The sequence below is a fragment of the Schistocerca serialis genome, chromosome 2 (genome assembly GCF_023864345.2).
Source record: "Schistocerca serialis cubense isolate TAMUIC-IGC-003099 chromosome 2, iqSchSeri2.2, whole genome shotgun sequence".
In the NCBI taxonomy this organism is placed as follows: domain Eukaryota; kingdom Metazoa; phylum Arthropoda; class Insecta; order Orthoptera; family Acrididae; genus Schistocerca; species Schistocerca serialis.
Genome location: NC_064639.1, coordinates 711034983 through 711051155, shown reverse-complemented (window position 1 = coordinate 711051155; position 16173 = coordinate 711034983).

The window sequence follows — 16173 nt, the reverse complement described above, 5'->3', positions numbered from 1 at the left end:
ACTTCATTCTATGAACAGGAGCCAAGTTTAATTTTGGTGGGAAGATAGGTCACTTGGGGTTTCGCTGCCGGCGCGAAAGAGAGGATACTTGTACTAACCTAGCCTACCCCTAAGGATTCGTGGGAAAGAAGGACTTGTCTTTATTATTTAACCAATTTCAAGCAGATGTGTTCACCACTGGGTTTGGACTCCAACTGTCTTAGTTCAGATCGCTACCAGCAGAGGGCACTCTCATGTCATCAGGTGATGACACAAGTATCATTACCCAAGATGGCGGCACCCAGTGTATCCACCAAGAGGTCCAGAGCCCAACTGGCTTAGTTCATACCGTCGCCACCAGAGGGTGCTACCGTTATGCCAGGTGATTATGCAAGTACCGTTATTGAAGATGGCTGCATACATTTTCTTCACCATGTACTCTAGGACACACAGCCACTGCACGGTCCCATGATCGTCTGTTCCCTCTCTCTCTTTTCTCTCTCTCTCTCTCTCTCTCTCTTTATAACGGCTAACACATCGCGTCAGGCAATTTTAGAACACTGAACGAGATGTTATGTCATGATCGCATGGATAGATGTGCTCTAAAATCGATAGAATTACGAAAAATGACGAGGGAATAGGTATAAATTGACAGAATGTATACTAAAATGCTGTGAAATTGAGGAAGTACTTGCGTATCTTCTGGTTTGCGCCAAGCAATTTGTACATAGGAACAAGTATGTGGGAACCGGAGGAATCCAGGAAAACGTCGACATCGAAACGAAGGTAATCACAGATGTAGTCAATTTCTTCAGTTGAAGTGGTATTATACTGTATGTCTAGTGAGGTACCAGTGACACACTGGAATTGACTACTGTATTGGATGCTTTTCAGGAGTACAGAGGACCATTCACACATAAACTTACTTGCATCTGCATTAAAGGATAACAGAGAGTGGATAGGGTGATCGATTGAGATAGAGATGTAACGACGTATGGTTTAATGGTTGACTGATTCATTATAGAGAAGGAGAAGTTAGTGAAGGTAAATTTTTTTCCAGTGTTCTGTCCAGATGCTTAAGTCATGTGACATAGCCCGTGTTCTACTCATACACAGCCACATGTTCCGTATGCGGTTTAAAGCACTGTCTACTTGCAATCGTTAACGGTAAACCTGTTAGTCGTCAGAGGACTTCCATCTTGCGTGTGATCAAACTTGAAACATTCCTCTAAACGAACTTTCATTTATGTCATATATTCCATCCCCCCTATCGCATCTTGTGTGTAAAATCGAGACTTTAGCGTCATAACTAAGTTGGCGATAGGAGCCTGTGAGGCATTGCAATCCCCGTGTACACATTTGCCTGTAGATGTTCTGTTTACAGAGTTAGTGATGGAATGACTTGTAATTTTCACATGTCGGACGCTGCTGCTATGCGTTTATTTGTTTCCTTGTAGGATGTATCCCCCACTACTAACGATCATTTTATATAGGTCTGATGAATGCATTGTATGATTTCTGAACGGTGTTTGGATGTGAACAGTGGACACTATAAGTCTCTGGGGAGCTATATTGTGCTCGTATCATGCAGAGCAAGTGTTTTACGGTTCGATAACATAGTTTATCGTAGAGAAACTGGGAAGAAGGATATATGTCGTGCGCTTGAAATATATTTCTCACAATGGGATATTCTATTTGTCTGATAGGTCGGAAATGCAGGTGATCTAACATTATGTACTCGTTTTGTGCAGAACATTGTAGGCTTAGGAGTGCATGTGTTTATGTTCTCTCTTACCAGTACCTTCCAGGTACCGATCCTAGACTCTAGAACAGTACTTTAGAGTTGATAACTTGGTTGATTTACGTAAAAATGCGTCGAACTCCATCTGTCTGGAGCTCCATGGCCTATAAAAATGATTCCTTTCTTGTTCTTGTTAACTGTATGCTGTTACATGGTGTCAATTTGAAATCTGTTATTATACATCGATAAAGAGTGCTAAGCTCCTCGACATGGTCGCATCTCGAGAAATCTCATGCACTTGGGCGGGTTAGGACTAGAGATGGGCGATCCGCTCCTGAACTGATTCATGGAGTTGAATCTTTCAAAGGAGTGAACAATCAGTGATTCAGAAAAAAAGAGCGATAGTTCCAAACGTTTCCCACAGCAGAGAGAGAGAGAGAGAGAGAGAGAGAGAGAGTCGGAGCAGATCAGCGGGGCCTCTGCTGGCCAGGGCACACTGCACGCCACACAACACAGCCAGCGCCGGCCTCTGCCCTGCTTCTGCCTTGGCTGCCTGTATTGCGCAGTGCCCCATTGGATTTTGTGTTTCACATATGCCGTGCCATCTCTGTGCTTCCTCTGCCGCGTGCAGTGTCTGGCGCACCTTAACTTAGCATTGCAATCCGTCGGCGATCGTTTCAGTCGCACGTCCTGCCCTCTGGGCAGTTGATGCAAGCAACAGGACAGAGAGCCTCCTAGCGGAGAACATAAGAACTACTTGCAACAACCTGCTCGCAAGAGAACGGACGATTTGTCTCAGACTGGGTGACTGGTGGCCGTTCACCGCTTCCTCCACCCTCAGAACTCGCTCGCTCAACGCTCACCCCACCGTTCTCGACTCTAGCCAGAGCGTTGAGCAAAGCAACTCAGGTGTCACACTGGTCTCTGCGGTCTTAGCTCACGCAGTAATACAGCTTGCGGCTCGACCTGCTTGACTCAGCACCTCTGCATGGGAGTTCGTCTATACTGGATATTGTTCTTCGTAGTAATACCGGTATGTATATTACATAATTATGTTATGTATATATCATTTCTTTTTATTTTATTTTTATTTGTTTAAACTGATCAGATGAGGTTCCTGACGACTCCTCTTACTATAGGATTTTTTATTATGGACACTCGAATTTACGCTTTAATTACGAGCGAACCGATAAATGTATCGCAAAATGTGATACAATAGTATTTTCCTTGTTTTATTCTGCGTAAGGCTATATGCAGCACTTTGGTCTTACAGTCAAATTTATATATTTTTTTCTTATTGTGGTACGGATTTTGCGATTTTAGGCGTCTTCGGAAGGAAACATTCACTTTAAAAATATATGGCTTGCGATGTATTTCTACGAGGTTAATGAAATATTAATACATTATAGCCAAATACATTGTTAACGTAAATCTCAAGTTACAACATTTTCCGATCACCCAAAAAACCACGATAGTGCAAAATAAATTAATAATCAAAAACTTTGTCATTTCGTGGAAATTTCAATAAACAATACAAAATTCTTACTCAGTATCTGTGTTACTTCAAAATAGGATCAAATAAGATCAAACTACAGGTACAGTACTGGAATAAACGAAGTTTAAAGGGCAATGTGCCTTCCATTTATTTTCTGTTGTGAATGAGCGGTGAGTCATGAAAAAGAGCTAGTTCATTTCAGGGAGTGAACAGTTCTGATCCGATCTCTGAAAAGAACAGATTTTCTCATCTCTGGTTAGGACTCGGAAAGCTCAATTCATTCACGAGACGTGGATTGTAGCAGACTTCTTCTGGTCAGTTGCAGATTAATTCGCTAACAGTGGCGCAGGGCTGGTTGGTCAATGACAAAGTGAGGAGGGTCTTTTTACCCTAAGACAGCGAGAATGCTCTGTGACTCCCATACACAGAGAGATAGATCGTAAATTAAACACTATCCTCGAGATGATAGAAATATGTGGAGCACTGTCTCTTATACTTTGATGATTTATATGTTCGAGAATTTACACTCAAAGGACGTACTGCACAGTCATTTATCCATGTTCACAATGATACTCACAAAGTGGAGAGGGGCTGGTTTAGCTATGATACTAAAATTGGAGAAACTTGTCACATGATTGGCTGGTGTTGAAGTTACTGTAAGACTGTTCGCGCTATCAGATGCGATGTTTGTTATTAGAGTACATAGATGGTGTCTTTTTCATCCCATCCATTCACTGGATGCCACGTAATGATTGACTGATATCGCTTGTTTGAGTTGGGGAACAAGCTTTGGTGGATGGGCAGTAACTTCTGGGGTGTTGCTAGCAGCGAAACAGTGATCGCGTACATGAATGTAATATGAGGAATCAGTCGAAAGGGAACGCAGAGTCATCAGCTATTCCATCAATGTGAGAGACGAGTCTAAAAGTATAGCTCGTGAATCAACTTCGGGGTGTAGTTTGGTGACCTACGCCAACGCCGTAAAACTCTTCCACTTTGCTTATGTTGTAACTGTCTTTTATTTAAAATCATCCAGTGTTATGCTATCCGCCGTAAGAATATGATTTACACCATGCAACGTCTAGTTTCCTGCGAGAGGACGTGAATCAGAACTTCTGAAACGTCCCCTTAGAAAAATTAATGAATTACTGTGCTGATAAACCTCTTACATTATTTGATTTTCAAACAGCTGAGCAAAACTGAACGTACTCAGACATTACTCTCTTTACTTATTCTGATCAACACTAAACTGACACACAATATTTTTAGCGCAACGCAATCTGACTTTCAAAAATCCCTACAAAGGAATGGCCCTGACTAACATTAACCTACACGTTTCACAAATCACAAAAATCTTCGTTACTCGAACTACTGCAATACAGCGAGCGCCACTACTGCCAGCTAAATAAAAGATTCGAACTATTGAAGGCACTAACTACTGATAGGCATAGTTAGCAAATGAAAGATTTTGATAGAGAACAAACAATGTATTTACCTTAATAATGTTCAAAAGTCATAATATATATATATATATATATATATATATATATATATATATATATATATATATATATATATATATATATCAGTCCATGATATCCAATATTACAAATTTACTCTTTCTGATGGACACACGTCCGGATTGTCTGCTCTCAAAATTCCGCCATCTCTCTCCCCACATCCACCACTGCTGGCAGCTCACCTCCAACTGCGCAATGCTACACGCTGTTAACAGCCAACTGCCCAACACTACAATAGCAAATTCCAACAATGCCACCCAGCCACAGACTGCACACAGCACAGCCAGTGATTTTCATACAGAGCGCTACGTGGCGGTGGCGTTACCAATATAAGAACCTAAACAGCCTACTTACACTTCTTAATGTCAGTTTAGAATCTGACCCAGGTCTCAAAGTTGTGGCAGAAAAAAGGAAATATTTGACATTGTACAAAACTGTGTTGGAAAACAGTGCTTGAAGTAACTAAACAGAACCAAAGGGAGCGTCTCATACGATCATTCGCCTAGAGTATAGGTGATCAAACCTCAAAGTGGCCTCTGCGCTGCCTGTATATTTAATAGGCGGCAGCAGCAGTAGCAGTCTGAGATGATGGACTTAGTAATCGGTTAGGAATGCATGGATGGCTGCATGCTGCGGTATTCTGGGGGTGCATTGCGAAATCTCTTTCTCCACGCTGGAGCCCCACCACAGCTTTGCGTAATTGCGTCAGCATCGGTGTCTAAGTGACATATATTAGGTGAAGTTAGTACAAGTTCTGTAGTTCGTAATTTTTCTCTGTTTGGGGGGGGGGGGGGGGGGGGTAGAAAATAACGATGATAGCATCTTGGGCTGATTGATTTGAATGGATGCGGATCTGTAGTACTTGTATGTAGTTTGGGGACATAGCACATTGTGCGCATTTCCGTCGAATGGGAAAAACACTGTCCTGTTGCACTAACTCAGGTCGTTCTGTTTCTGCACGGCTTGCAGAAGGTGGTGGGTATGGTTTTCTCTGGCTTCTACTTAGTCTCGACTTAAAATGGAACGATCACATTGCGCGAAGCTGTATAAATGGGATCAGGTGCAAGATGCATAGGGGCTGGCTAAAATCAGGTTGGAATTTTACTGTAGCAGCTAGGTTCTATGAAGGTGGCTCGTTTCGAGATATGGGTGTGTGAGAAATATGATTCACTTGTGGTTGTGATCCGATGTAGGTGTGTGCTTGAATCGAGAGACTTGATTACAAATCATTGACATCATTTCTAACGGATAGCGTAATACAAGAGATCTGGAAAGCTAGTGTATATTTTTCTTCTTACGACCTCAATCGGCACATCATCTACTACCACTGTTTGTGCTCCTTCTCAATCAGTCGATATATCGCCGAAGCTCTGATATAGTACCGAGAGATAATGCGCTACAAATACTATACAATTATTTAGTTGGGGCAGTGTGAGAGAGTCGCAAATACCCCTTATATACCACGTTACTTAGCCGAATCACTTTCAAAGTTCAGTGATTTTATAACAAGGTTGCAGCATCATCGTGTAATATGCATTTGTACGATCACCGTCACGGTATTTGTCTGGAAAAAGAAACTCTCATTCAGAGGTCATTTCATACATCGATTTGTAAAGCGGGTATAGCTTTCAACGTGGATACTTGTGTGCACCTGTAGAACCAAGACTGCTTGTGACAGCAACACCCAGTAGTTGGTGTGATCGGTTCCTAACCTAACCTAACCTAACTAACATCCAGCCCGTTATGTCTCTCTTTCTAAGATACAGTGGTAGGACTCGCAAGAAAAACATGATAGACATTTTGATTTTCGTTCAGTATTATTTGGTATCGTAGGCAATCAGTTATTGACATAGTATTATACGTAGTTTATTTATTTATTTATTCTTTGCCCATGGACTCCAGCTGAAAATCCAGCTGAGAGTATTGGCTGTGTCATACAATAGGTTATTAACATCAAACTTGATTTCATTATATATAAATGAAACAAATAATTAAACAGAAATAGTCCATAATCATACAAAGGTATTACATGTTTCACATTATATGTACACACAAATCAAAACAACAAACAGAAATGATAATTTATAAAGGTACATTTCAGTAATGATATAACATATTTAAACACCATCTTAGTATTCGCTCAAACTGCAGATACATATCTCTGTAAGATATAGTTTCAAATGATTTTTAAAACATTTTAGGTATGTTTCTTTTTTAATGATTTTGGAGAGTTTATTAAAAAACCTTTTGCCTGCTTCTTCTGGGGCAGTCATAGACAGTACTAGATTTCTGTTTATCATGTAGTAATTTTCATTTCCTCTTGTACGGTGTTTTTGTATATCTTTATTTAGGAGGTGTTTATCGATTGACCTTACCGCCATTATGCTTCGGTTTATGTATAGTGAATATACTGTCATAATATTATAGTGTACAAAAGCTTGCCTACAGGTCTGTCTTGGTGTATTTTTGCAATGCATCTCACAGCCCTTTTCTGAATTGTGAATATTATTTTTAGGTAGCCAGCTTGTGCACTTCCCCATATATGAACTGAATAACACAAATGTGGGAAGACAAGTCCATAATACAATGATCTGAGGACTTTATCATCCACAGTCTTAGCTGTTTTATGCACGACGAAGATCTGTTTGTTTATCTTTTTACACAGTGCATCTATGTGCTCCCCCCATGCCAAATGTTTGTCTATTGTAGTTCCTAGAAAATTTGTGCTGGTTACTTCTTTAATAGTCTTTCCATTTGTATTAACATTTATATTATAATTTTCACTACGCTTGGTCTGAAATACTACATTCATTGTTTTAGACTGATTCATAAACAGGTTGTTTTGTGTTAAATATTTATTTGCATTTTCGATAATCAGGAGTGCTTCCTTCTGAAGCTCCTCCTTTGTGTCAGCTGTGCAAATGATTGTTGTGTCATCAGCATACATTATAAGTTTCTGATTTATATAGCTAGGGAAGTCATTTACATAGAGTATAAATAGTATTGGCCCAAGCACTGACCCTTGCGGCACACCGCGTTTAACTGTTTGTAATTCTGATCTGTAGTTTGTTATATTTCCCCCACTAGTATGTCTGATTTCTGTGCATTGTTTCCTATTTGTAATGTATGATTTAAGTATGTCATAGCATTTTCCTCTAATTCGATACTGATATAATTTCATCATTAATTTTGAGTGGTTCACACAATCAAATGCCTTAGATAGGTCCATAAAAATCCCACAACTCTTTTGTTGCCTGTCAAGTAAATTAAGAATGTGCTCAATTATATCTGTTGATGCTGTTTTTGTTGACTTCCCTTCTCTGAAACCATGTTGTGATGAATGCAGTATACTGTACTTTGTATAAAACTTACAATCCTATTCTTTATTATCATTTCATAGATTTTAGCAAATGTTGAGATCAATGATATTGGCCTGTAATTTCATAATTCAGCCCTGTTCCCTTTCTTAAATATTGGCTTCACTTTACTTACTTTCAGTGAATCTGGAAATATACCTTCTTCTATCGCAACATTTAGCATGTGTGTCAATGGTTTTAATATACATTCTCTGCATTCCTTTATGAGATGTGATGTGACACCATCCAAGCCAGATGATTGTTTAATTTTAAGTTGTTTTATTAGGTTTGACACTTCTGTATCTGTTGTAGGTATGAAAACCATAATATGGTTTGTTTGTGGGGGGTTTAACAATTTACTTACTGCATTTGTTTTATTTTGTCTTATTAATTCGTCTGCTACAGTAATATAATATCTGTTAAAAGTATTGGCTATTTCTAGAGGGTTTGCGTTGCTTTTCTCACTCAGCAGTGGGCAGATGTCCTCTGCCCGATTTGTTACTTCTCCTCTCTCTTCATTAATGAACGACCATAAACCTTTTGAGTAGTTCTTTCCCTTATCTATAGACGTCTTGATGAATAATGCTTTAGTTTCTCAGATAAAACTACGGTACTCTTTCTTTTTTATTTTATACAGTGTGTTGTAGGCCTCAGTATTTTTTTGTTTGGAAAGGTCATAATACACTCTCAGATTATTTCTGGCATGGATTACTTCTCCAGTCACCCAGCTTTTCTTTTTTTGTTGCTGTTTGACAAGCCTTTTACTAACAGGACATGTAACATCATAATAATAATTGAATAAAGAAAAAAAACTGGTTCCATTTGGTGTTTGCATCTTTAGTTGCATATATTGTTTCCCAGTTTTCTGCTTCTAACATCTTTTTTAGCAGATTTATGTTATGTGGATAGTTCTGTCTTCTCATCTCCCATATCTTCTGCACTGAATCACTAGTCTTTATATTTATGTCTATCATGATTGCAAAATGGTCTGCTAATGTGGAGTTTATTAACTGTGTGTCACAATAGCATGTAGAAATATTTCTTATTACATGATCAATTATAGTTTCACTATGCTTTGTTACTCTGGTTAGTTTATCTATTTATATTTTTAGATTGTATATGCACAATAAGTCCAGTAGGGTCTTAGTATTGTCTGCATTTTTACTCGTGTCTATGTTCAGATCTCCTATAATGATCAAATAAGCATGTGTTTTTGAGAGGTGTAGGATTATATCTTCCAGCTGTTCAAAGAAGGTTTTAATTACACCATTTGGTGATCGATACAAACCTAATACACAACATAAATTCCCAGCAATTTTAGTTTCCAGTGCTGTAGCTTCAAAGCTCAATTCTATAGCATATTTTGTTATATTTATGGCTTTAGTTGATTTATAGTTAGAAAAAATGGCAACCCCACCACCTGTATAGAAAGTTCTGCAAAAACTGGCTACTTTCACATAATTACTGAAGTTGTACATTCCTATGTGATTTTCTTTTAACCCATGTTCTGTAACTACTAGAATGTTTGGCCTATACTCCTGTAATATTACCTCTAGTTCCTCTGTTTTATTGTTTATGTATTGAACATTTTGGTGAAGTATTCTAACAGTTGGCTTTAAGTGTAATAGTTCCCCCACCTGTAATATACTAAGCACTTCACTTGCTCCCTTCGCTTCTGGTACTATGCAGTGATTTTTTTCAGTTTGTGTAATTAAACCTGGATCGTATCTTTGTCCGGTGTTTATATTCCTCTCACTATTGTCACACTGGTATTTAAGATGGACAGTTTTACTTACATCTTTTTCCATGTTCTCTTTCTGCTTACTCGGTACCATAAAAAATCCTCACTCAATGTAGCAGGTCTCCTAGTTCTCAGGCATCTGTCTTGATTGGAAGCTGCTTCTGCTGTTGATCTCCCAGGCCTCAGGTACCTCTTCTGTGTGGTTGCTGTTGCTGGTGGCTCCTGTGCTCCCCGACTTGGTGACTGCCCTTCTTTGTTAACTGCTGCATCTAATGACCTTTGTATGTTTTCCTCACATGCATTTTCATTGCCTTGAGGTAGTATTATGGGGTCTGCTGTTCTGGATGCTGTTGCTGATGACGACAGCTCTGCTGATGATTGTGGTGATTCTGCTGCTATTGGTTTATCTGACACTGCTGCTGGGAATATCTGAGCCTTTGCTGCTGCTACTGGTGTTTGTTGTAGCTCTACTGCAGAGCCAGCCGCAGTGGTCTCGCGGTTCTAGGTGCTCAGTCCGGAACCGCGCGACTGCTACGGTCGCAGGTTCGAATCCTGCCTCGGGCATGGATGTGTGTGATGTCCTTAGGTTAGTTAGGTTTAAGTAGTTCTACGTTCTAGGGGACTGATGACCACAGATGTTAAGTCCCATAGTGCTCAGAACCATTTGAACCATTTCTACTGCAGATAATGGTGGTTCCACTGTTACAGACAACTCTTGTTTTGGCGGAATTGGGATTGGAGACACTTCCATTACAGTTGACTCATTAATAAATTTATGTATTTCGGCACTAATAACCTTTTTCCCCTTTACGTTCATGTGGAGACCATGAAGGGATGCATCGTATGTTCGCATTTGAGCATCAGGTTTTATAAAGTATGTGTTTGTGGGAAGGAAAAGACTATGTACAGTGGTAAGGATGGTATGGATTTGACTTGGTGTACTGTGATAACAAAGGGAAGAATATGTCCAGTCGTAAGGAAGGTACAGATATTTCCATTTCCAGAGCTACTGCCGACAGCAGGGTGTATTTCCGCTACTTCGCTCATTGTCGAAAGCCGTTCAAATTGAGGCTGCGATCGTAACATTTAATTGTAAGTATAATAATAAAAAATATATTTGACTGGTTTTCTAGAATGATTACATGTATGCATGCCCTGTGGTGGTAATGATTCAGGTTTCGCATTAACGGCAGCACCCGTCGGAATGCATAGGCCTGTTGGAGTGTAGGAATGTATCTGAGTTAACTTTGAAGGCCTCTAAAGAATCGAATAGTGAACTAATACTTAGTATGTGTTGTGCAGCTTTCGTGATCAAGTGGAAATTTGAGGAGATCGTGCGTTTGCGTTGGACCGTTATTCCCTCCCATGTAAATTGTTTGGTTGACTGTTTCTGCACATTTAGCGCCTTTATTTAGTTGAGTGAAGATCGACTGTGGTGTATGGAAGACACGTTTACCTGTTCTCTAGACATGGGAAAGACATTAGTTGGCTTGTAAATCATACCGCTAATTTGGGATCTGTTACATCACCGACATCAGTATTCGAAAGTGGAAATAACCGTTTCCTCCATTTGTTTCTAGTTACTCAGTGGTTTATAGCACGCTGCAGCTCGCTAAAGTTTGGAGTTGTAGACAAACAATTTCGAGTCTATATCTTGGGAATTATGTTGCGCTAGCAATCTGTAAATGGTATAATATTATGGCGACAATATGCGTGTTCTTGTAATCCCCGAGCCCGGAGATGTGTGTAGAAAAAAGCGAGCAAGAAAGGAAGCAGGAGCAGTAACGTTTTTGTGCCGAGGGTAAATGAGTGCATGTTAGTACACGTTTATGCACGTTAATGTATGTGACACTCTCCCCTTGAAATATACCACTTGGAGTTCATTCTATCGTGTAGCCGTTGTAGTTCAATATTGAAGCTCCTGTCCTCAGTGGGAGAACAGTGTAGCTCAGTAAGAGTCTTTCTGTATTTGACAATATGTATGACACTTTGCGAGGTTTAGTTGTCGATGCAGATGGCGCTTCCCTAGGACTGGGGAGCATGGTGAGATACAGCCAGTGTGAGTGTATGCATACAATAATTTTTTTGGGTGCTGTACAATATAAAAGATAACAACACTGTTTGTGTAAAATGTGTTAGTTTGGCTTACGTTGTGTAAAATGTGTATACATTGCATTGTAAAGTTAATATGGTTTATGTTATGGCATGACTAGAGAGGATGAGTGTGTCCTATGATAAGAGTCTTTATGTGTTTGACGATATGTATTGTAGTTTGTATGACTTAATTATCAGTGCAATATGACGATCTGTGTAAAATAAGTGCTGAAAGTCTCGTCTGCAGAAGGAAAAACAAGGCGGACAGTGCTTCTATATCTGCAGTATCAGTAATTTGGCGGGTAAATTCGATAACAGCCAATCAGAATGCTCAATTCATTCAGATCGTTTGTGCTGGGATACAGGAGCCTCTATATAGTGGAGGGAAGGTTTGTGTATGTTGGAAGCATGAAGGGTAACACGTGATAGAATGCGTACCACGTTAGGTCTGCGAGGAAGACTGCATTCGGCGCAATTTTCATAAACAAGTTCTGTTAGGATAAGAATTTTGGATCATGCAGGCTGAGACATTTGGAAAGCGAGCCTTAACTATTTCTGGGACAATATTCAATTTCCAAGAGGTCGACTTGGGTCTTTTTTCTCTTTTAAAAAAAGCAATGTGATGTAAGAATAACATTGGGAACATTTTAGATGGCGAGGCGCCTCGTAGACCTTTCATATCGAGGTGTCAGTGATGCTGGGGCAGGTACGCATCTCTTATGTTCCATTATGGGGAGAGCAGGCTGTGCTATTCTATCATCAGTGGTAAAGACAAGTGCTGCCCTGAGGTGTCTCGCGTATGGGGTCTGTGCCTTGAAGTTCTGTGACGTCGGTATGTAACACTAAATGTATATTCGAAAATAGAAGCAGCTTTCATGTACGTCCAGCTATGGCTCACGTCTGCGCTCCTGCCTGTTCACATCGACCGCGTCGACTAGACGTGTGTGTCGTTCAGCTTGGAGCGTCCGAACTCTGTAAATAAGTCTTCGCTCCCATCCGATTGCGTCGCCATCAGCGTCTCGGTGACCATGTATTGCGATAGGAATTTCTCTGGTGCCAAGTATGAAAAGGGATGTGGTTGCCTCATGCCTGAGGGGACCTGTGTGTAGTTTGACAGCTGATGACTGCACCACTTCGTTGGGGTTGCCTGTGCGCTCGACTGGACAGGGGTTGTTGGAGGGTGCTTGCACGCATTGATTGCATTATTTTGCAAGCAGGTCTGAAGGCCGTGCTATGCGTTATTTGAACAGTTTACGAGTACTGAGTACGTCTGCACATCCCTGTGCTGCATTATTTAGGAGGAGTCTGCAAGTGTGTAATGAAATTATTTCGAAAAATTAGGAGTTGTTTGCATGTCTGGAGAGCGTTAATTAGAAATAGTTTAGAGGTCTGTGGGCTGTGTGGGATGGCTCGAACCATGCCTTTTGTATCAGTGTGATAAATAAAATGATCAAAAATAAATAGACTGCACTCATTCCTTACTCTCCCCAGCAGCCCAGTGCAGCCTGAGTCATTTTCGTGTCATTTTCCCCCTACAGACCAGCATCTGGGGTTCTATGACGTAGAATCATGTGACTAATGCAGTAGCCAATAGGAGTGCAGCATTCTAGGGGTGGGGGATGCTATGCCATGAATGAATGAACATTGCACTCCTAATGGGAAAATGGGAAAATTCTCATTTCATAATTGAATATCAAAACGGTACATTCATTTATGGAATGTAATTAAAATTGATTTGGAATTAAGTACTCAAGGTAATTCATACGTTAGATGGGCGATGTGGGTGTTACTTTAGTTAGGATATTTACAGAAGACTATCTCCAGCCCGAGTATGAAGTTGCAGGCTAGAGGCTGTGGCATCAGCGGTCGCTCGCTTGCGGGCCGCTGACACGACGCGTTAGCCGTTATGAACGCGTGAGAGAGAGAGAGAACAGACAATCTTGGATTACGTAATGGGACCATGCAGTGGCTATGTGTCCTAGAGTACATGTTGCAAAAAATGTATACAGTCATCTCGAATAACGGTACTTGCGTAATCACCCGACATCACGGTAGTGCCCTCTGGTGGCGATAGTATGAACTAAGCCATTTGGGCTCTGGACCTCTTGGTGGACACACTGGGTGCCGCCATCTTGGATAGTGATACTTGTGTCATCACCTGATGACATGAGAGTGCCCTCTGCTGGTAGCGATCTGAACCAAGACAGTTGGAGTCCAAACCCAGTGGTGAACACATCTGCTTGAAATTGGTTAAATAATAAAGACAAGTCCTTTTTTCCCACGAATCCTTAGGAGGTGGTTAGGTTAGTACAAGTATCCTCTCTTTCGCGCCAGCAGCGAAACCCCAAGTGACCTATCTTCCTACCAAAATTAAACTTGGCTCCTGTTCATAGAATGAAGTGGCGGTCGGGTGACTTAGGTTGGTGGAGGTAGCCCAAGTGAGGTATCTTCCAGCGATTTTCTTTGTTTAGTAGAGACAAAAGGGGTGTGGTGCATTATCTTGTTGGAATTAAAGCTTGGCGCCAGTTCATAGGATGAAGTGGCGGTCAGGGTGACTTAGATTAGTGGAGGTAGGTCAAGTAAGCTGTCTTCCCACGATTTTTTTTGCTTAGTAGAGATAACTGGGATGTGATGAATTATCCTGTTGGAATTCAAACTTGGCGCCAATTCGTAGGAGGAAGTGGCGATCAGGTGATTTAGGTTAGTGGAGGTGGCCCAAGTGAGAGATCTTCCTGTCATTTTCTTTGGTTAGTAGAGAAACAGAGGTGTGGCCCGTTACACTGTTGGAATTTGAACTTCACACCATTTTTCTGGGGGAAGGGCGTGTGGCACTTCCCAGCCAAAATTCAAACTTCCTGCCATCTTGAATGATGTCATGGTTGCCATCTTGGATGATGTTATGCACTGTTGCCAAGTCTACATGATGCCACCTTGGAAGACATCATCACCGCCATCCTGGATACATGTAGCAACAATGTAGGCTCATATTGGTGTTGTCCTAATACTGCACTGCCCTCTCTTGCCGGAAGCTTTCCTTAGCCCAGCGTTTTGTATGCAACGCCAGTGCGCTGGCTATACATTGGTGAAGTACTACTCAATGACAAGCACCAAGTTGGGCATCTTCTTAATTCTATGGAGATGAAATTTTATATTTCTCTGACGCCTTTCGGTCTGATTTCAATGTACCTCTGCTGCAATGTGTAACTCAGTAAGTTTGAATAATCTCTGTATTCATAACGATTTATTGTACAGGGTGTTTGGAAAAGGACACCCTAGTTTTAATGGGTCCTAGAATCTATACAAAGTGACATACACTATTCTAGTTTGTGGTGTTTGATGCATCAATTCTTCAAGTTTGGCCCCCCTGCAGTTGTCAGGTGTGCTTGACCTTGAGATGGCACCAGTGTAGTTTTTTTCCTTCGTTCCCTCAGTTCAGTCCAGGCGTGGGTGCAGTGCAGTGCAGAGCTACTCAGCAACAACCTGTACTCCGCAACCGAAAGCACAATATGTTATTTTGCATGTGAAAACTGAGTCAGTTATAACAGCGCAACGTAATTTTGAATGCCAGTAAGGTGGTGAAACACCAACAGCAGGAACTATCCGTCATTGGCCAAAGTCTTTTAGGGAAACTGGAAGTGTTTTTAAATCAAAATCACCAGGCAGACCGAGAACTTCTGAAGATGTTGAGCAGATCCGTGTTTTATGTGTTTGGAGCCCAAAGAAGTCATTGATAGACATAGTCTACAATTAGGAGTGCCTAAAGGTACTGTGTATGACGTTGCGCGTAAAAGACTTAAGTTGTGCACCTACAAATTGCAACTGTTACATGACATAAAACCTACTGATAAAATCGAAAGGTATGAGTTTTCTGTTGACTTTCTACACAATTGCTGATGAAGTCAATTTCTTAAAAAAAGATTCTCTTTTCTGCTATGAGTACATTTCATGTTAGTGGAACAGTTAATCATCATAACTGCAGAATTGTGGAGGGCAGAGCATCCACATGAAGTTATTCAGCATCAGCATGACTCCCAAAGTTAATGTCTGGTGTTATTTGATGGAAGATCGTGTGATTGGTAGTTTCATTTTTCTAAAAAGAAATAATAAATGGGGATATTTACTGTGATATGTTGACAGAGTACCAAATGGGTGAAATTGAGGTGGAAAAGGGTGTTGTGTTTTTCCAACAAGATGGCGCCCCACCTCATTACAGTAACCATGTGCGTACGGCTCTTGACATTCACTGT